The sequence below is a fragment of the Thalassophryne amazonica genome, chromosome 18 (genome assembly GCF_902500255.1).
Source record: "Thalassophryne amazonica chromosome 18, fThaAma1.1, whole genome shotgun sequence".
NCBI classification, from domain to species: Eukaryota; Metazoa; Chordata; class Actinopteri; order Batrachoidiformes; family Batrachoididae; genus Thalassophryne; species Thalassophryne amazonica.
Window position 1 is genome coordinate 54,056,820 of NC_047120.1, and position 18,616 is coordinate 54,075,435.

Consider the following 18,616-nt stretch of genomic DNA (forward strand, 5'->3'; position numbering starts at 1 on the left):
ATTCATGGCGTGACATCAGTCATAAGCTAATGCATGAAAATGGCGCCATCAACCACATAATTCTGCATGGTTTCAGGATATTGACAAAATAAAGATGTGCAAGAAACTTACAATTTTTGTCCGTCTTTTACGTCCGTCTGGATCTTTCTTTTCTGTGGGGAAATTGTGTAGAATGAACAGAGGTTTACAACCACATTTCTTCTTCTTTCCGTCTTTGGGTAGACTCGGTGGAGCCTTGCAATTGTGTTTTTTCAGCCACCTTTCAAGCCTATAAATTCCGTTCGAGCATTTGAAAACAGCACAGTGCACACCTGTCATTATTGTATGCATCACTTAAGCCTTAAAGCGTTTGAAACAATCCCTGTAAGCCTTAACTTTCACAGTCCTCAAACGCTACCATATACTAAATTTAATGGTAGCGGTGTGTTTGGTAGCTGGAATTTTTGACCCGTTTGACCCATGCATGCGCAGATGCATTGCGCACTTCGCTTATTAAGCCAGTTAAATTTGAGATCATGTTATTTTACTGGTGGTCACAATATTTTTGGAATGATGCAGTTTGTTGATTTCTCTTTGAATTCTGAGAAAATGTGATGACCCTAAATTTCATATACTCATAGACTGCTCAATTTAGTTTAAAAATTGTTGACAGATTACTTAACAAAATGTCAGTTCCAGACGTGGAAATTATAACGTCTCACCAACTTCAGTTATAACTGTGTGACGCTGCCTGAAGGAAAACTGGGGACAGTAACAAAGCAAGAGCTCTTGTGAGGATGAGTCAATAACTCCAGTACTGATGACAACAAAGATCCACTGTATCAACTCCATGTGTTCTCAATTCACTAAATAAATAAATAAACAAGATACAACTCACTCACTCAAAAAGGGTCAGAGTTAGGGGCACAGCTGTTTCAGGGACCACCTATCCCTCTGCAAAGCAGAACCAAGAGAAACAGGAGCTGATACAAGTCAGTGTCAGAGAGAAAGCGAGAGAGAGAGCGAGAGAGATTTGATTATATTTCTATTCATCAGGGAGGCAGAGTAGAACACAGGAAAGGAGGATGAGAGGCAATTTCACACTACATTGTAAGATAGTACTTGTACACCTCTTAAAATGTTCTGCTTTTTTCCTCTCAGAAGGCAGGTAAAAAAAAAAACGTAAGTTCACTCCCAATCAACAAACATGTATCCCCACACTGAAATTTGATATTTATTTTGTAAAGTTCCTGTACAGGTGTGAATGTGTTCGTCTATATGTGGCCATGCGATAGACTGGCGTCCTGTTCAGGTTGTACCCCACCTCACGCCCTATGACTGCTGAAATAGGCTCCAGCGCCACCATGACTCTTGATTGGAGTAAATGGGCATAGAAAATGGCTGGATGGATGAAGTTCCTGTACATCCAGGACTGTAAAGTCTCCCATCAACCATATGTCAAGACTATGACAACTTTAAACTGACTGTTGGTGTAACTGAGTTTGCCTGTGTGTCAGCCCTACGACAGACTGGCAGCGTGTCCAAGGTGTACCCCATCTCCTCTCACCTATTGACTGGTGGGATTGGCTACACCCACTTAATTGCTTAATTGGAATAAGCACATTTAGAAAATGCGTGAATGTTCAGTAACCATCTACACAGATAACAGTTTCCTTGTGCATCTCTGTTCTAGGTTAAAGTTAGGATTATGGTGTCACCAACCTTCCTCTTAGGGATCACCTATCACATTTTCCATCTGTCATTGCTGTACCTACATCTGGGGTGCCTTTCCTGTACAATGACAGAAGATAGCATTGAACTTACATGGTACAATGCATCATTAAACTAAGCATTTCCCAAACTGTTGTACTTTATTCGTACCACAACACGTCCAGATGTGTTGTCATGACATTGACATAAAGTATTAATTTGTTATTTTGGCTACTCATATTGTAATCAAGTAATGTATGGTTCAAATTTTGATATGCCAAACCATCTGAAATTGCACATGGCCCCTTCCAGACTCAGAAAATGACTTTGTACACTTTTGGAAGTCATACACAGTATCAGAATTTTGACAGAGCCTTGATACTCCAGCCCCTTTTTCCTAACTCAGTCTACTAAAAAGTTGTTCTCGATCCCTTCGTGTTTCTTCTTTGTCTTTTGGCTGCTCCCGTTAGGGGTCGCCACAGCAGATCAATCGTTTCCATCTCACCCTGTCCTCTGTATCTTCCTCTGTCACACCAACCACCTGCATGTCCTCCTTCAACACATCCATAAACCTCCTCTTTGGCCTTCCTCTTCTCCTCCTGCCTGGTGGCTCCATCCTCAGCATCCTTCTCCCTATATACCCTGGGTCCCTCCTCTGCACATGTCCAAACTATCTCAATCCCAAACCGTCCCACCTGAGCTGTCCCTCTGATATGTTCATTCCTAATCTTGTCCATTCTTGTTACTCCCAAAGAGAATCTCAACATCTTCAGCTCTGCCACCTCCACCTCTGCCTCCTGTCTTTTTGTTAGTGCCACCGTCTCTAAGCCGTACAACATAGCTGGTCTCACTACTGTCTTGTAAACTTTCCCCTTCGCTCTTGCTGATATTCTTCGGTCGCAAATCACTCCTGCCACCTTTCTCCACCCACTCCACCCTGCCTGCACTCTTTTCTTCACCTCTTTACCACACTCTCCATTACTTTGAACAGTTGACCCCAAATATTTAAACTCATCTACTTTCACCACTTCTACTCCTTGTAACTGCACTATTCCACTGGGCTCCCTCCCAGTTACACACATGTACTCAGTTTGCTTCTACTGACTTTCATTCCCCCTCTCTCCAAAGCATATCTCCACCTCTCCAGACTAGACTCAACTTGCTCTCTACTCTCACTACAGATCACAATGTCATCTGCAAACATCATAGTCCATGGGGACTCCTGTCTGATCTCATCTGTCAACCTGTCCATAACCACTGCAAACAATCGATCCCTTCGTGTTTCTCAACCTAAATACAGGGCACTGATGGGCTGAGAGCTCCTACATAAATAATCATTGCAACCTAGTTGTCGTACAAGCAGGGTGATGGATGAGAAAGTAATTTTGGCCATTCATAAAGCAAGACTCTATCACAAAGGAATCATCCAATTTACAACAAAAATAACTCAAATGAATATAGCTTTTGTCAAACAACTGTGCCACATGGTACGCAAATCAAAAATATTACAGAATTGAACCTAGATCAAATTGGAATTCTTCTACTATGCAATACTTCCAGTAGTGCTAAGTCTTAGTGACAAAATTTTGTTCAAATTTTAAAACTTTTTAAAATACAATTCAGAAAAAAAAGATACCCAAGCCTTTTGGGTCCACTTCCAATATTGTGCTGAGCATATGCACCTTATTTCACCACCCACTGTGCCACTCAATGCCAGTACAATAGCACTGTGTAATATGTCTGTACCCGTTAGTGCCAGAAGAACAGCCAGTATGCATCAGCTCTGGGTCCAGACTTCTAGCAAACAGTCTTATTAACCTGTGCATCTGCGAAGTGGCAACAGGGCACTGTGTGCAATGACGTGTGTGTGTGTGGGCAAGATAAACTAAAAACAGCTGGATGGATTTCATTCAAACATGTTGGGAGTATTACTTTGATGGATATCTAGAGGTGATAAGATTTTGGAAAAGTCTGGTCAAAGGTCAAGGTGAAAAATGGTCTGAAAAAGTGTTAGTACTTGATGAGCTGCACAACTGAATGAGGTAATCATCTTGTAGCAATACAGGAAGAGATGGAAAATGTGTAGGTTAGGTGATACTTGAGGACTGGGTTGAGAACCACTGATCTAAAGCACATATTGATGAGCAAACTATTTGTGATTGATTGGTACGAATGACTTCATAATGAACTCACCAAAAGTCATATATAGTAAAAAAAAAAAAAAAAACCACCATTACGGATATGTATATTTACATTTATATTGTGGTGTGTTGAGAACACAGGGTATGAATCAGCCCTTTGATACCTTTTCATTATGTCAGTACTTTCAATTCAGTCAAGAAGATGAAAAGAAAATCATGTAAATATTGTATATATCTAGCTGAGCTTGCCCTTCGACCCACAAACTGTACAAATCCCACGTCGTTGTGTGCTGTTTGTGTAGTAAAGGTGGGACCAAAGGTAAGGTGTTCAACACAACCAGTCTGAGAACAAAATACACCCGCGTCACTGACTTTAATGTAGCCAACAGCAGGAGCACAGGACACACCGAGTAAACAAACCCACTCCAACACTGTTTCTTCTCACCTCAGACCGGCTGATGTGGAATTCCTCCCGGTTTTCAGTGATCTTCCCGTTAACTTTTCACAGCCATCGGGGGGATAAGTTGTTCCCGGGTTGTGCTTCACTCGCCTCCCCGGGCGTTCATTCAGTCTTGCGTTCTTCGCGGCATGTTTCGCGCATTAATGACAAACCCGTGTGCGTACGTGTCGTTTATTTTCCACTGTTTTCACTCGACAGTGACGCGAAAGCGTAGGTTTTACCTTAAACAGCCCAGGAAGGAAAGGGGCTCTCCAAAGAGCAAACAGAAAACGGACGTACGTCGCCGACGTACCAACGTATAGCCTCGCGCGTGCGAACGCAGGAAAACATTCGTAACGTCGGTTGAAGAATGCGACGGTACAAAACTACACTTCCCAAGTTACAGGCGGATATTTTCAAGTAGGATATCCGGGTATTAACGTCACCCTTAGTGACAACCGTTTCAATATTATTGCTGTATTGGATATGGAGAATATATATTTTTAAAATATTCATTTTCAGTTTCCCTTTCAAATCAATTAAATATAGAGTTTATTGAAATCTATGATTATTTTAACAAACATTCCCAAGTCCGGAGCGTCCAGTCAGGTCACATAATGGGACTTTACTGCCATCTACTGGACCACTTTGTGTTTCTGAACCACGGATTGCTCTGAAGCGACATCAAAATAATGTGAATTTTAAAGCACCCAAAAGTTGAAAAAGTCGTTTTTCCACTGTCATTCTATTATTAATTATTTTGTTTTATTTATGTTAATTTTTGCCATTCATTGGACCTTCTTTATCAATTAGAATTTGGATTGTGCAGCAATAAAAAGTAAACAAAATATTCAATACAATTGTAAGTATACAGTACTGTACAAAATATCAGACATCCTACAACTGGGTCCTTTTTTGTCTTCATAAGTTGCTTTCAAGAAATTCAATTTAGAAATGTCTAGGAATTCATAATTGAACAAATTAACTTTCTTTTTCAAATTTGGATTAGATCAGATAGATAGATAGATACCCGAGCCTTTTTGTGGTTGTCAGTTGCTGATAAAACTGCAATTGTATGGCGAATCCAACAGATTACAAACTATTCTAAAATATATTCATACTGTATATACAACACCTAGAAGCTTTTTCCAAATAAAGGGCTTTATGCAAACTGTTTTGATAGTAAAATGTGTTCCACATGTTCCAACTATTATGGATACCTTTTAACCAGGAGAGGAGGTAATTTTTTATTGGGAATATGTGAAATACACAGCCAGTCTGTATAATCTGGGTTAATGCCAGTGGGACCTGGTTTGTTTGAACCAGTTAACTTCAAAGAACCAAATGATTCTCAGTAATGACATCACTGGTCAAAGTCTAGAAACTCATTAAGAAGTTATTAATGTCATATGTGCAATCAGTCACAAAAACTAAGGTGGACTGTGTCTGAATCACACAGATGTGAAAAAAATCACAAGTTTTGACCGGTGAAATGTACAAATAACACACCATGTGTATAATAATAATAATAATAATAATAATAATATATATATATATATATATATATATATATATATATATATATATATATATATATAGTAGTGTTCAGAATAATAGTAGTGCTATGTGACTAAAAAGATTAATCCAGGTTTTGAGTATATTTCTTATTGTTACATGGGATACAAGGTACCAGTAGATTCAGTAGATTCTCACAAATCCAACAAGACTAAGCATTCATGATATGCACACTCTTAAGGCTATGAAATTGGGCTATTAGTAAAAAAAAAAGGTAGAAAAGGGGGTGTTCACAATAACAGTAGTGTGGCATTCAGTCAGTGAGTTCCTCAATTTTGTCGAACAAACAGGTGTGAATCAGGTGTCCCCTATGTAATGATGAAGCCAGTACCTGTTGAACATGCTTTTCTCTTTGAAAGCCTGAGGAAAATGGGACGTTCAAGAAATTGTTCAGAAGAACAGCGTAGTTTGATTAAAAAGTTGATTGGAGAGGGGAAAACTTATATGCAGGTGCAAAAAATTATAGGCTGTTCATCTACAATGATCTCCGATGCTTTAAAATGGACAAAAAACCAGAGACGCATGGAAGAAAACGGAAAACAACCATCAAAATGGATAGAAGAATAACCAGAATGGCAAAGGCTCACCCACTGATCAGCTCCAGGATGATCAAAGACAGTCTGGAGTTACCTGTAAGTGCTGTGACAGAAGACGCCTGTGTGAAACTAATTTATTTGCAAGAATCCCCTGCAAAGTCCCTCTGTTAAATAAAAGATGTGCAGAAGAGGTTACAATTTGCCAACGAACACATCAACTGGCCTAAAGAGAAATGGAGGAATATTTTGTGGACTGATGAGAGTAAAATTGTTCTTTTTGGGTCCAAGGGCCGCAAACAGTTTGTGAGACGACCCCCAAACTCTGAATTCAAGTCACAGTTCACAGTGAAGACAGTGAAGCATGGTGGTGCAAGCATCATGATATGGGCATGTTTCTCCTACTATGGTGTTGGGCCTATATATCGCATACCAGGTATCATGGATCAGTTTGGATATGTCAAAATACTTGAAGAGGTCATGTTGCCTTATGCTGAAGAGGACATGCCCTTGAAATGGCTGTTTCAACAAGACAATGACCCCAAGCACACTAGTAAATGAGCAAAGTCTTGGTTCCAAACCAACAAAATTTATGCCTCGCAGATGTGAAAAAATCATGAAAAACTGTGGTTATACAACTAAATACTAGTTTAGTGATTCACAGGATTGCTAAAAAAGCAGTTTGAACATAATAGTTTTGAGTTTGTAGCGTCAACAGCAGATGCTACTACGAACACCCCCTTTTCTACTTTTTTTACTAATAGCCCAATTTCATAGCCTTAAGAGTGTGCATATCATGAATGCTTGGTCTTGTTGGATTTGTGAGAATCTACTGAATCTACTGGTACCTTGTTTCCCATGTAACAATAAGAAATATACTCAAAACCTTGATTAAGCTTTTTAGTCACATAGCACTACTATTATTCTGAACACTACTGTATATAAACAAAAATAAATATTAATATAGCATTACTACTGATGATTAAAGTAACTATTCTAAAGTCTTTAGGTTGTATAGCATGTTGCATATAAGAATAGAAACTTAAAGTGCATTACAGACAAATGTATTTTGAACCTCTCCAATACCCCCAAAATTTTACATTTCTTATAATGTAGATTAATATCTCAAGAACTGGAATCCAATTTAATTTAATATGATCCGATTTTCTCCTTGATCTTTCTTCCTAAAATCCTCCAAAGAAAGGAAGTTGTAACTCTATAAAAGTCTCTACATTTCTGTTGTGACATCCCTACCCAGCTGCTTTAGATCACCAGAATGAGACACTTGCTCTCTGTTTAGCCAACTCGATTGGATATCTTCCTCCTGGTGCTAAGGGTGAATCAAGTACTAGGACTCCTAGTACTCGGTGCAGCCTTGGCACCAGGAACCAATGCCCTTGTCAATGTACTTACTCAAATTTAGACCTCGCTCCAGTTGAAAAATGGGCAGAACATGTAACTTGAGTCAAAACCTTGCTAGTTCAAATGAGAAAACAGTTTACAAAATAAAGAAAACAATAAGCACTGTAGTGGTGGTCTAGCGTTTAAAGTATGCTTGGTTCCAGTGCAGCAGGGTCCCCAAGGTTGCCCCTACCCATTCTCCACTTAATGTGGAGTTGTGTGAGGAAGGGCAACCAGCATAAAATTTGTGCCAAATCAATATGCAGATCCACTTCAGATCTGCTGTGGTGACCCTGAGTGAAGCAAAGGAGAAGCCGAAGGGACTTACTAGTAACATCTGTAATCTCATAATCAAGACCCAGATGCTCCATTTGAGAAACTAGGAAAACTGGAATCACATGGTGAAAACCCAGCTCCTCCACTTGAGAAACTGACATGACCTGGACTCTCATGGTCAAAACCTGGCTCTCCCAGTTAAGAAACTGACAGGACCTGTAATCTCATGGTCAAAACTTGGCTCCTCTAGTAGATAAAACAGTATGACCTGTCATTCCATGGTCAAAACTTGGGTCCCACAGTTGAGAAACTGACAGGACCTGAACATAATGGACAAAACCTGCCTTCTCCAGTTGAGAAACTGACAGGACCTGTAATCTTACAGATAAAACCTGGGCCCTTCAATTGAAAATCTGACAGGACATGCTATCTTATGGTCAGCCCCAAAGTACTGACCAATAGCTGATGCTTTTTAAACCATTAAAATAATTCTGGAATAAATACAGACTATAGGGTTTTTATTTTAGAATGATTTTTTTTATGTTTTAATGTTTTTTTTCCTCCATAATAATCAATTAATTCAACACATAGTTGCTCACTTCATTCCACAGGGTACTTGGGCTTTCAGAACTGATTTAGGGTAGTTTTGGGGTGCTAAATATGAATTTGCGCCCAGATTTCTTCCATCACATCACATTTTTTTTTTGCAATCTGCACATTCCCTATTGATAGATTGATGGACTACGCAAAAGTTGCTCATTCACTCATGAGTTTGACGCCAGTAATCATGCACAATAGCAGCTTCAAAAGCATAGTTTTTAAACCAGGTTCGTGAAATGTGATCAAGATCCGTAATATCATTTATGGTGCCGAAGAGGAGTGCGAGAAATATGAGCTAATATGGGGAGAAAAGTGAGCTAGCTTATAAACTATGGACAAAGTTAGGAACAGACAACAGGCTAACATTCCAGAACTTTCCATCAGACCCACCTTGCCTATGAAAGAACTGGGTGATATACTGTTGACCCTTTGCTTCTTTGTCCTGTCTGAGCTTTTTTTTTTTCCTTTTTTTTTGCTTCTTGAGCTCTGAGGTATCCTGACATCTGCTCCTCCACTTGCAGTCTGTGAAAAGTTTCTGCAGCTGTTGGAGGTGGTAGACTGAACCATTTTATGTCAATTCAGGGGAAGGGGTAATCGTTGAGAAATGTTTCCAAAACAAAAACTTTGTGTTACCAATACAATGTAAATAAAATACATGTGAGATTGTAAGTATATTACTGAGTGTCACATTATTTTGTCAGTATTATAGATGCATTAGGGGCATCTCGGGGACCCTGTCAATCATTCTCCTTATTCTCCCTTGTGTCACGTTCAAAACCTGGGTCCCCCAATTGAGAAACAGACAGGACATGTAATCTCATGGTCAAAACCTGCCTCATCCATCTGAGACCTGGACCTGTCATCTCATGTGCAAAATCTGGCTCATCTAGCAGAGAAAACAGTATGATCTGTAATCTCATTATCAAAACCCAGATCCTCCAAATGGGAAATGGAGAGGATATGTAATCTCATTGGCAAAATATTGCTAATCCACTTGAGAAAACTGTACACCCTTTTATCTCATGATCAAAAATTCAAAACCCAAATGCTCCATCTGAGAAACTAGCAAAAGCCGAAATCTCTACATTCTAGAGGTGGGCGATACCGGGAATTTTGGTATTGATCCGATACCAAGTAAATACAGGCACAGTATCGCAGATATCGATACTTTTTCATATTTAAGCTTCATAGACCCAAAGGATCCAAAAGACCTAGGATAGAATTTCGCCAAACATTGTATGTGACAACAAAATACTTTATTATCACAGTCAACATTTTTGTTTAAAAAATATCACTCAACACAACTTAAAACAAAATCTCCTGAGGTAGAGGGCTGACAAACCACAATACAAGGGTGCGCTGCTCCGTTATGTGTGACACAGCGCAGCGCTGCTCTTACAGAGTAGACTTTGATGAACCTGCATGCGCAGCAGTCAGTGCGTGCGGGACAGAAAAAAAGCTTGAGTATCTATCTTTTTACATGAGGATCGTTCAATAGCAATACCAGCGGTGCTATCAATATTATCGATATTAGGATCGATCCGCCCACCTCTACTACATTGAAAACCTGAAAACTTCGCGTTCAAAATCTTGGTCCTGGAGATAAGAAATTGCCAGGACCAATAATCTCGTGGTCAAAATCTGCCTCAATTAATAGGAAAGAATAAAACCACAACTTTAAGACAAGAACAATAAAACAAATGATGAGATCGGTTTGATATTTACACACTTGTAAACCGTGAGAATAGTTACCATGTGCTGCAGGCGGAGTGGATTTATCGCTGTGTGAGGCGGGGCATCCTTTGATGGACGAATCCAATCTGGGCGGAGAGAAAACAAAAAAAAAGAAAAATCCTCTGGACGATTCTCACATGTGGTTTAGTGCTGCTGTTTGTGCGCACCGTGTCCAGTCCATATGTTGAGAAAATCTTAATGACGGTGAAACAAACATAACTTCCGGAAACAGCGCAACGGACGATAACTTGGAGCTAACCAAAGTGCGACCCGAACGGGGGAGAAAAAAAAAAAAGATTTCGTTGTCGAGAAGGTACGAGAGTGTGCATCGTTTTTGTTTTTTTGTCGTCTTCAACTTTTTTTAATTAACCGGTATTTAAAAATAGAAGTAACGCTCCCCAGCCGAGAAAAGTTAACTAGCTAGCTTGGTGTAGTGAACATTTTGGTGTCCACACTGTTGTCATGACAATGCCAGGGAAACTCGGCGCGAGGCACTTTGGAGACACAAAAGACAGCAGCCGCTGGAGTTTTTTTTTTTTTTACCCCCCCCCCAAAAAAAAAAAACTCTACATAACCTCACGTAAAGTATAACGTTATCTTACTATAAATATTTTTTTGTATTTATTTTTTAATTCTTGGGGACTTGCTTGGTGTCAGTGGGAAGAGGAGCACTTTGTTGAGGTGAGCGGGTGATAACATAACTGTGAGCACAAGGTGTGTCCTGTGTTTATATGAGACACATTGTGACCCTCGCTACTCAGGAAAGGGATGCTTTTAGGCGTCTCTGCTGTTTTATGATCACCACAAATGTGGAAATGACTTTACAATAGAGTGAGTGACTTGGTGATTACTTGTGTTGAGGGGAAAAGGAAAAACGTGTGTGGTTTGTTGCATGAACAGCGGCGGAGGGAGAATTATTTGACATAGGGCGGCTGGGGGAGGTATTGTTACTTTGTAATAAATAGAGAATAAATTCTGAAGTGTAAGGACCAATAGAATTGGATTTATGTATTCAAGCATTTTAAAGTAACACAATCAAACTCACTTGCAAATGAGACCTGAGCCGGTGTCACTGACTGAACGGTCCCCCCTAAAAATCTGTCCGCCCTGCCTTCACTGTGCATGCGTCATTAGCCGCGGTTATCCGATTATCACCTTGTTTCTGCTTCAAACTGCACTCCAGTCGTCATCGATCTCAGTGACAGATATCTGAAGCTTATGTACAACAATCATTTCCACAAAAATTCAGCGATGTGACACGGCAACTACCAGTAAAAAGGCAGTGTGACGTCAGCTGGCTGCTCGCTGTAACAAAATAAACCAAGATGGTGGAAAACACTCCAAAACAGCTTACAGCTGTACAAATGTAATGTGTTTCTCACATACAGTGGTCCCTCGCTATAATGCGGTTCACCTTTCGCGGCCTCACAGTCGCCCAGAAGAAAAAAGAGCGCCAACAACTACCCATAACTGTGTTCTTCACTCAGAAAAAGACACCTGCACCGAGGTGTCACTCAGTGGACAAAGACGCGACAGCGGAGCGGCACCAGGATGAAGAGGCGCGATCAGAGGAACTGTGAAATACTGGTCAGTCACTATTAATAATTTCTTATGTGTCCAACCTCGTAGGTTGATCATTAAAATTAAATTTGTTAGTTCTAAAAGCCATCATACTTGTTTATAGGAAAACGTTCTATTTTTATTTCTCAAACAAATGTTTGGGCCTGAAAACAGGTTGGTCTTATTTTTCTACTAAGGTTTGAACTTGAGAGTGTTTACACATGAGAGAAAAGTGAGAAAATGTTAATGCCTGTTTGAGAAAAGTGTATAAAGTCTGTAGTGAGGGGTTTTACAGCCTTAAAACATCTATAACAATTGTAAAAATAACGCTGACTACTTCGCGGATTTCACCTATCGCGGGTTATTTTTAGAACGTAACTCCCGTGATAAACGAGGGAGCACTGTATTTTGTAAAAGTTAGTGAGAAATAAATGCTTCTGAATATACAACTGCTGTTTTTGCAACCACATAACACCTCTGAAGTGATTTAAAAGATCTTACAGCGATATTAGCATGCACACTAAGGGAACACCCATCAAGCAACAAAGCCAGCTGCTTGTTGCCCTCATCTGTGGGCAGTTTGATTGTTAAAAAAATATATACTGGCATCTGTGGTTGCTACAATAATTCTGTAAAAAATACAGTAAAATATGTGAATTTTTTTCAGAACAAGATGTAAGTTTTACAATATAAAGCCATTGTAAGAGACAAAAAACATTTTAAAAATACCAAATCCAACAGCACTGGCTTCCAAAACTCTGGTTATCATGCAGTTATTAAAGTAATTATTTTTGTAGTATTTAAATGCACCTTTTTACTGCACCCCATTTAATGAGATTTTGTTGCACTGCTCTTACTTTGCTCAAGACCAACACAGGAGGTCTTCCATGAAATTCACATTTTGATCTGGTTTTTCAAAGACAGCTCCAGCTGTAGAAGGCAAATGAACTTCAGGCAGCATTAAATCTGGAATACTTCACTTGAGAAACAAGCACACTTACTATTTGTGCCACTGTGCTGTGGTATAACAGGAACTACTCTGACAATATAATGAATTGTATATCACATTAACATATTCTTACTGTATTTGTACAAAGTATGTTCATATGAGGGCTTCTGAAAAAAATCATTTAAATGGTCTACATTTATATAGCACTTTTCCATCTGCATCAGAAACTCAAAGCACTTTACAATTATGCCTCACATTCACCCAATCACACATACACACTGATGTCAGGGTGCTGCCATGCAAGGCCAAGTTTTCTATCTCTTCATGGGGGATCCCCAGGCTTTCCCAGGTCAGCTGCGAAATATAGTCCCTCCTGCGTGTCCTGGGTCTCCTCTCAGTTGGACCTACCTGGACGATGGAACAAACTATCAAACAGAATTGAAAAGTAAAACCAGAATTAAAGAATCATTACAATGTATAGCTCAAGATGATACCAAAACATTTCATCTGTACTGAAGGAATTTTGTTTGAATGAATTTATTTATTCGGCACACACAGATTCAAAAATAGCCAAAAAAAGAGCTCATTGTTGGGGAAAGTGTAGTGACACGGACCCACAACAGGGGGCGCAAATGAACGGTCAATAGATGAGCCAAAAGGTAACAATTTAATGTTGTGAATGTGCACAACGATGATACAGACAATCACAGAATCTGACAGCAGTCAATACACCAAGGTGACGTGTGGGCAGGCTCGAGGATAGAAGACGTCTGTCCTGATAAGAGCCGGAACCACACGATTTCCACTGCCACAGAACCCGGAGAATACTGGAGCCACCAAGTCCCGAATTCCCAGGTGATCACCGTCCCCGACTGTCGGATCTGGTACTGCTGGCGAGGAGCACAAACAGTGAGATGTGGGTGTGTGCACACCCAGTAACAAAAACAGTCAGAAGGTGGAAAGTCACCTCCACCTCTAATCACACACACGTGCAGCTCCTGTTAACCACTTATCTGGTTGGGGGGTGAAGCGAAGCTGTCGCTGATCACACCAAACGCCAATCCCACAGATAAGGAAACACTTACAGGAAAACGGCTGCAAAGAAGTTCAGACTGTTACTCAATGTTTTCAGTTTAGCAGAGAATTTTACCTTCACAGGTAGATGATATCTCGGCAGCGAGGTGGAGATGACATCCGGCTTTTATGGAGTGATGAAATGATGGGTGACAGCTGTCATGAGTTGATGTGTGACAGCTGTCACTCCCGGTTGTGTCCGTGGCGGCAGCGCCCTCTCGTGCCTGAAGCCCGCACTTCAGGCAGGGCGCCCTCTGGTGGTGGGCCAGCAGTACCTCCTCTTCTGGCGGCCCACACAACACTCATATTGAAAATAAATTAACAACATACCCATGTGCCCGAAAGGGTGTAGGCAGAAGCAAAAGCTTAAACTGCACATGAGTTATGACAAACACAAAACAATGTGCTGCAGCATTTCAAAAGATTTGCATCACTTGTTCTGAAGTTTGTATGTGAACGTCATTGAGCAAGTTAAACAAAAGAAAACATGCCAACTTCATCCAGTCCAATACACTTTATTTATATAGCACATTTCAAAAAACATAAAAGTTTATCAAAGTGCTGCACAGTGATATACACGCACGAACAGAGGTGACACAAAAAACCCAAACAAAAAACAGAGATCACACAAGAACAGAGGTCACACACTCTGACTTCATGACCAAATAGGGTACAAAACATACAACAAAAAGTAAAAGTAAAGCTGGAATTAAAAAGAATTGAGAGGAAGGGTAGCTGGGAATTATATTCAAACTTTTTGTCAGACCTGCAAGTTAGTGATGACAAACTTGAAACACTGTTTCACAGCATATATAGAGACATTATTCCAGATTCTGCATTAAAAGAAAAATATGGTGAACGTGGGTACCTGTTGGACGGTTCATGAATGTGCATTTATAGCAACTTATTAATTTCACATTTAAAGGTTACAGTCAGCCACAGGCCTGTATGTGCATAAGTCCATATTTTGCTTATTTTAGTTTTGGAGACAAGGGTAAATGTAGCAGTAAGCTTCATCCAAATGACTATGTATGTGCAGTGCTCGGAAAAGCTTTATTGTTTACTTATTTCGGGGGGAGGATGAAACAGTCTGTCCCTGCAGCATGGGCATAAGAAGTGGCAAAAACAAGGAGGACATTTTTGTAAAAGTTTTGTTCCTGATAACATATTTTCAGAACACCTCTGCTACTGCAGCATAGACAGGAAAAATGGAACCATGCAGAGCAACAGGAAGAGCTTCTTTTGACATATTAATATAGCACATCTGATTGTACTGAGCAATGCGTACAATTGCTTGTATCTATCTGATCATTTTTATTGTGGCCATACTGTATAAGTTGTATGTGTAGATTCACTGTTTGGAATGATTCCATTCAGAATGGAACCTGTCGTGTATACAGCTACATGTGAGAATAAATCTGGGACCTATACTGAAAGATGAGTGGCATTACTTAGTAACGCATTACCGGCATCGTTGTTACCGGCTAACCATGTAACGCGTTACCGGCATGGTTAGATTAGAGTAACGCGTTACTCTAACCACTTTTTTAGTAACGAGTAATCTAACATGTTAATCTTTCCAAATCAGTAATCACATTAAAGTTACTTCTCCAAGTCACTGTGCGTTACTATTATTTTTGCATTGTGGGTCGATAGTCCGGGTTCGACTGAACTGCCCACTTTAAGCGAACTGTGAGCTATTCATCAGCGGTTTTCTGCAGCAGCTACGACTCGTCCTCACCTCTTAAAGCGTGGTGACAACAGCACACCTGCACTGAGCTTTACAACGACATTTTTCTGCTTTTTTCTCCTTTATTTAGAATTCTGAGCTGAGCTGCTCCGTATCTGCTCATTAAAAACAGCTGATCCTCCACGACGTGTCAACAACTAACACTATTTTCCACTCAAATGCACCTAAACTCTCTTTCTGAGGACCTCATGATGTGAAAACGCAATAAAACTTTCTTACCTGTAAATCTGGTTGTGTTTTTTACATAAAAAAATATTATCCATTCTTTGTGCTCAACCGCCAAAGCAGGGGCGAATCCAGTTGGAATGGGGGCGTGGGGCAAGGATGTGCTCCCCCCACGACACCCCTAGATTAAAGGCGTAGTTTTGACGCCTTTTTTTGCTACAACCTCTAATACTACTTATAATAGTAATAATTTTGACAAGTAAAATGTTTAGAGAGAATTTAAATGTTAGAAAAATGTTACAAAGAATTTAATAATTACATTTATAAACAATGTAGGTTAGAAATTGCAAGTTTTACTGTTACAGTGCTGTCAACAGTTAAATATGAGGTCAAGAAAGAGGTCTTTATTTTACTTTTTAATAAAACAAGTATTTCTTTTCATTGAAGTCAAGAAAGGGTGACTATAAAGTGAGTTTTGGCAAAACAAGTTTCATTGTCATGTTGAGGTGGCAGAGGGTTGTTGTCGGCAACTGGGGAAAGTAACTAAAAAAGTAACTAGTAATCTAATTTAGTTACTTTTACAATTGAGTAATCAGTAAGGTAACTAAGTTACTTTTTCAAGGCGTAATCAGTAATCAGTAATTGGATTACTTTTTCAAAGTAACTGTGGCAACACTGGTGGCTAATGACAAACAATGATTCATGTTTAGAGGAATCATAACAGAGTTGCCTCAAGATGCTTCACACAAGTGAGGTCTAACCTTACTAACCCCCAGAGCAGCAGTGGTAAGGAAAAAATCCCTCTGAGGAAGAAACCTCAAGCAGACCAGACTCAAAGGGGTGACCCTCTGCTTGGGCCATGCTACGGACATAAATTATAAAATGAAAATACAGGAAATGCACAGGACAGGAGGGGTCTCCAGCACAAATACCACACCCATCTCTGGATGAAGCTGCACCTTAAACAGAGAGAAAAAACAATCAGGCATCAGAAAGACAAGAAATACAGTATAATTTACTAGCATTAAACAACAAGAAAAACAGGAAATACTAAGGTGATTGCTGGCCACTAGCCCTAAGCTTCACTAAAAGACCCAGAATTTAGGTAAAGTTGAGGCCGCGGCACGCTCCGTTTCCTAATAAAATGAATTAAAAGAGTAAAAAGTGTAAAACTATACTATGCTAGTATGCTAGCCATACAAAAGGGAAAATAAGTGCGTCTTAAGTCTGGACTTGAAAGTCTTCACAGAATCTGACTGTTTTATTGATGCAGGGAGATCATTCCACAGAACAGGGGCACAATAAGAGAAAGCTCTGTGACCTACAGACTTTTTATTCACCCTAGGGACACAAAGTAGTCCTGCACCCTGAGAACACAAAGCTCGGGCCAGTACGTGGGGTTTAATTAGGTCAGCTAAGTAGGGAAGTGCCAGTTTGTGAACTATTTTATAGACTAGTAGCAGAACCTTAAAATCTGATCTCACTGGGACAGGAAGCCAGTGAAGGGATGCCAAAATGGGTGTAATGTGGTTGAACTTTCTGCTTGTGTCAAAAGTCTGGCTGCAGCATTTTGAACCATTTGGAGACCCCTAATGCTAGACTGCGGTAAACCAGAAAATAGAACATTACAGTAGTCCAATCTAGAAGAGATAAACACATGGATCAGGGTCTCAGCATCAGCCATAGACAGGATGGGACAAATCTTCGCTATATTTTGCATATGGAAGAAAGCAGTCCTCGTAATATTTCTAATGTGGAGGTCAAAGGACAGTGTAGGATCAAAAATTACCCCAAGGTTCCTCACTTTGTCAGTGTGATGTATAGGGAAGGGTATTGAGAACTGGTTCTTTTCGGGTATCGTTAAGAAATGATTTGATCCACCGACATCAATAACCTTTTTACTTAATGATTCCCTTATCGGTCCTTCAGAGTGGCTGTTGTTTTTGGGGGTGTTTGTCAGGAAAATTATAATTTTTCTACATTAATTACTGACCCTGCAGCGGGTCTGTAAACTTTTCTGCAGCGCGGCTTTGCTATGAACCTTGAACCAATCGAAGCAGTGATTCACAGATCGAAGCAGTGCTTCGGTCATTGCTTCATTGATTAATTTTTTTCTTTCGCTTTCCCCCGCTAAAACCCTAAAGAGCATATGGCTGTGAGTATTATTTAACTTTTATATGTTAAACCGACCTGTTATGGTCTTCTGAAACAGTTGATAGATGTATTTTATTATATAAAACAGGACCGATGCTAACATGTTAGCATGTCTATGGCGTTTTCAATGTTAAAGTTAGCGTTAAGCAGTTGCAGCTGTCAAGCGTTTGTTGTCGTAAGAGTCAAATGTATTACACGTGGTAACATTTTTTAAAATTTATTTTTGTTTATATATTAATAATAATAACAAGCACAACAATAATAGTAATAATAACTCATCTAATGATTATATACAATTTTAGAGAAAGAGACAAAAAGAACCTGAATAAAACACAACAGAAAATATAAAACCACTAACAATGAACATACATAAATTAAATACATACATACATACATACATACAGAACTAAATAAGTGTTTCCTGTGAACACCTAGTGACTCTTACACCTCCATTTCATCCCTGTCTTATTTAAGTTTAATGACAGTTTGTTTCGGTCAAACCATATTTTCAATGTGTTAATTTCTTCAGTGATTTCCTCCAGAACTATCTGCCAAGCTAGAAAACTGCTGTATCCT

The 18,616-nt window shown here is 39.6% G+C and overlaps 1 protein-coding gene across 1 annotated transcript in view; it reads right to left on the reverse strand.

The window, feature by feature from the left end:
- Positions 1-4,537, reverse strand: part of capn15 (calpain 15) — a 120,918-nt gene extending 116,381 nt beyond the window's left edge. The window contains exon 1 of the mRNA XM_034193895.1: positions 4,276-4,537. The gene's annotated coding sequence lies outside the window, so the exon portion shown is untranslated. The remainder of the gene's footprint in view (positions 1-4,275) is intronic.
- Positions 4,538-18,616: the final 14,079 nt, after the last annotated feature.